The sequence below is a fragment of the Theropithecus gelada genome, chromosome 5 (assembly GCF_003255815.1).
Source record: "Theropithecus gelada isolate Dixy chromosome 5, Tgel_1.0, whole genome shotgun sequence".
Lineage (NCBI taxonomy): Eukaryota > Metazoa > Chordata > Mammalia > Primates > Cercopithecidae > Theropithecus > Theropithecus gelada.
Window position 1 is genome coordinate 134,748,625 of NC_037672.1, and position 4,874 is coordinate 134,753,498.

The window sequence follows — 4,874 nt, forward strand, 5'->3', positions numbered from 1 at the left end:
AAGCAACGCTTCCACCTTAGCCTCCCAAAGTACTGGGATTACAGGGATGAGCAATCACGCCCAGGTCCTAAAAATAGATATTTTTCTAATAATGTTCCTAAGTCAGAACTATGACTATGGTTTTAAAGAAAAAAATCCTTTGATTAAAGACAAAATGAGAGTATATTAATTTGAGAAGCCTAAAAGATTAACATAAATCTTCAGTTATTATTATTGAAAAAAGGTTTATTCTACATTTTTCTTTATTTTTTAGTTTTACATTGTTTTAATATCCAATCCAACTGAATTGCAGAATTAATCCCTATTAAAAAATTCATTAATGAAAATAATTATAGAACTTGTAAAATATGGATACAAATGGAAAGATTGAAAAAAAAAAACCGCAAAAACCTATCCATACCATCTAAAAAAGTACTTACTTTTAGGTGACATTGTTACAATTTTAAAACATAACATTCTGTATTTAAAAAAAAATGTATCTTAACATTCCTGGTTAACTCTTACTGTAAACCAAAAATTAAAATTCTTATTCATATAGTTATGTTAAATTAGTTTGAAGTGCCCTGTGGATATAACTATGTGAATTATTTTTTCTCATTTATTTAACAAATATTTATTGAACACATAAAATGTTTGTTAGTGTAATTATTACAGAAAACATTTCTACTCTCTCTTTTGTTTATTAGCACACAAAATAAAAAGTGAAGAGGTCAAGCATTAGTTCAGAATTTATATTAATAAATTTAAGAAACTCTAAAGAATTTAAGACAGCACATTTATTTTTAAATATGATTTAGAATGATTTTAATGGTTTACGTATAGACACTTTCATAATTAAGGTTGGTAAGAAATTAGATTTGAAAATTTGCTCTTCCAGAGCCTCTTCCAGAGAGTTAAGATCTAATGAAGGTAACATAAGGAAACTACTGTAATGTTTCAGCATTCATTTTTGCAGATAGGCTTTCTGCAGTCAGTTTGGCTTTCTAACTGGATTTTTATGTAAAGGTAAATTGATCAGAAATGTAGGAAACAAAGTCCCTAATTCTACAAATAACCTCTGTAAATAATGCATCCAGGTAAATTCAACTACAAGTTGTGTGTGTATGGAAGAGATATACATCAATGTTTTCTTCTATATTTGGACACTCAGATAGTAATATTCATGTACTAAAAATATTAATATAAATGATGAATTAAAAAAATCTCATCTATAGCATCCATTCAACTCAGTTTCTGCAGCACAGTTTCTAGTAATATTAATAAGTAATTTCAAATTAAAATGTCATATTACCTTTCAGGAAGGAAAGAATGATCAAGAACAGTTTAGAGACATATTCACAAATGTTTGATTCTCTTAAGGGCAAATAAAAATATTTTAACAAAAGCAGCATTTCTTTTAGGGATATTAAAATACCTTAGGTAGATCATATTCAAAGCAACCTGCACCCTCACTGCCATATGCCACGTCACTACCCATTATTGTTGAATTACTGAACCAAGAACAATTTAGAACCTGTGTTGTAGGCAAAACAAATATCCCAAGTTCTAGTTTTTAAATTGGATCCAAAGATAGCCACACATAGCAGTTTAATCAAAAACGCTTTGCAGATTCAGCTACCAGTCTATGAAATTGAATGGTAGCTATCGCCTGTCATCAGTTTTACTGACGGCAAGAAAACAGAGGACAAAGTGTCATATGCCCGTGTGTACTGAAGGGTAGAATTACCAGATCTTCCACTGTATTAGTTGCTTAGGGCTGCTGTAACAATTGCTACAAACTTGGTGTCTTAAACCAACAGAAATTTATTCTATTACCCTTTTTAAGACCAGAAGTGCAGAATCACGGTGTCAGCAAAGCCGTGCTCTCTACAAAGCCTATGGGGAGAATCTTGTCCTTGCCTCTTCCCGGTTCTGGTAGCTCTAGGCATTCTTTAGTTTGTAGCTGCCTAACTCCAGTCTCTGCCTTTGTCTTCACATGACCTTCTCATCTTTTTTTCTCTCCCTCTTCTCTTTGTCTTCTCTTCCATCTCCTACAAAGATACTTCTCATCAGATTTAGAACCCACACAAATCCTCCAGGGTGATCTCATGCCAAAATCCTTACTGCATTAAATCTGCAAAATGAGGTCACATTCACAGGTTCTAGGGGTTAGGACATGGGTATATGTTTTGGGGAAAACAGCCAAAATCAACCCAATTCAACTATTATCACTACTTAGACTCTTATACTGTGCTATTTATGAATTTAATGGGCATGCTACATTTTCCTTTTTAATGGCTACCTGCCTATCTCTTCTACTACAGTGGTGTACACTCAAGTGAATTATTTAAAAACAATACTTATGATAGCTAATATATATTAAATTTCATTATATGTGCCAGTCACGCTTTTTTAACTCATTTGCTTCTCACAGAAACTCCACAAATTCAGTATTATTGTGCCAATATTATAGATGAGAAAACAAAGACACAGAAATGCAACATTTCCAATTTAAACAGATAATAAATGAAGGAGCAGGGGTTTCAATGCAGGCAAGGTGACTTCAGAACCCTACTGATAAATTACCATCTATATTTTGTAGCCTTCCTTGTGATTTAACCCAGATTATGTAAGAAAAATATCTTATTCCTCTTTAAGAAAATGTTTTACTCACATTTACAAAATCCATAGAAAGTATGAGACTACAATATCTTTATTAAATTTTATATTGAAAATTAGCTGCTACATTTCAACTAAAGATAATATTGAAATATATTAGGAACCAGAGCTAGAGGGATCATTTCATCTTACATAGAGAAAGAAACTTTTATAAAACCAAAGCTCTGAATTAATAGAATTTACAGAGTAAATTAGGAATTCTAAAGAAGAAAGCCAATCTCTTGCCTAATTTCCCAGCCAGTAATCTTTCTCCCTGCATTTACTAAATAAATAAATATATAATTTACTTTTTATTGTTAGAGACAATGTGGCAGATTTTTCTTCCCAAAATGGCTGTACCAATATGTATCTTATTTCATACCCTTAAAAGTACAATGTGACATTAACATGTCCCATCAAGGGATGACATCTCTGTTACCTCCCCTAAGCCTGGGTGGACCTTGTAGCTGTCTCAATCAATATGGCAGAAGTGAAGCCGTATAATTTTTGAGGACAAATTCCAAAAGCCTATATGGCTTCTACCTGCAGTCTCTGTGTGTGTGTGTGTTTCTGTTTCTCTGTTTCTTGACATGTTTGTACTTGGGATGCAGGTACCATATTTTGATGAAGTCCTAACTACATATAGAGTCCATGTGTGATGGTTTCAGTTGACAGGCCACATAAGCTCTCTAACAAGTGAGTGGGCCTTTAGACAATTCCAGCTCCCATCTTTGAGTTTTCTCTCTGAAGTTCCAGACTGGCAAGCGATCCCTACTGTGTCCTGTCTTAAGTTCCTTTGCTACAGAGTCATAAGAAGAAATAACAATCACTGTTTTTTAATCTACTAAATTTTGGGGTAATTTCTATTAAATAATTAACATATGCACATATATCACCATGCATTAGATAATTAACATAAGAACATATTTCAGCATTCCCTTTTTTCGTGTTAAATATTACTTTGTCTTTTAATCATATCAGTTCACTTTTTTGACTAGTAAAGTTTTTATTAGGCATAGACTTTCATTCAAAAAGTATTCATTTAGCATCTCCTATGAATCAGGTCTTGTTGTAGCCTCCTATAATATAGTGACAAAGGACCCACTTTTTTGGAATGTACATTCTAATTTGGTAGAAATACAGTTTCTTTCTTTCTATTTTTAATCTTACAACTGTACAAACATAAATCTAGAGACATGGGACAAGCTCTTTCAAAGTAGAGTGTTGTAGTCATGATTTGTGTCTTAGGTCAAGATTTCCAGACGCACAGCCTGAGAGAGGTATCTACATGCAAGTAATATATTGAAGAAATAGTCCCAGGAAAAACCACAAAGGGAGAGTAAGAAGCAGAAATGGAAGCAGCTGAAGCCTAGCAGTGATACAAGTTTTAGGCAAAGTCTCACCCTCAGCTTGATCCTGGTGGGTTGTTCCATGAATACATTGCATCTCAAATTTATCATTGTGAGAAGCAACAGAGCTGGGGCTTTGTACTACTGTTATCAGTCAATCCTCTTCACCAGTGCAACCTCACAGGCCCTTCTTGTTCTCTCTAAATTTCAGCAACACAATTCCAACAATGGAAGGAAAGTAAAACCAGGAAACAGACACGCAGAAATGGTAGAAGTAATCTTAAGGGACCTGGTGTGAGCATAAATATGGTCCCCTTAGTCGAGTCTTAATAATTTTGGGAACAAAAAAATAAAATATTCAAAGCATCAAACTTTTAGGGAAAAAATCAAGAACCAAAGTGTAAATATTGAATGAGACTTCCAGAAAACAAAGTATTTTGCACCACCAGAACAGACACATAGTTTGTGACCAGATAGATAGATACATAGATAGATAGACAGATAGATCTGTTCTTTTATTCTTTATTCAAAATTATTTAATTAGCAATAATTATGCCTTAGATAAACCCTCATTGGCTATGATACTGCCACTGCACAAAGCTAAAGTTATGTAGTTATGTGATGTATCTTTAATTTCAAGTAGTGGTAAGAATAATATAGATAGATGAATGGGTAACGAAAAGAAGAAACTCATGTTTCTGTAAACTAGATGCAAACAACATTGTTTATTCTTCTTCCAGTTTGAACTATGTATATATAGTTCCACTGACTATCATCACTTCAACTTTTTCTTTTTTTTTTTTCTTTTTTTTGAGACAGAGTCTTGCTCTATTGCCCAGGCTGGAGTGCAATGGCACGATCTCGGCTCACTGCAACCTGCACCTCCTG

General features: G+C 33.4%; 1 pseudogene; it reads right to left on the reverse strand.

The window, feature by feature from the left end:
• Positions 1-4,455: 4,455 nt before the first annotated feature.
• LOC112625677 lies at positions 4,456-4,588 on the reverse strand (annotated as a pseudogene).
• Between the last annotated feature and the right edge of the window lie 286 nt (positions 4,589-4,874).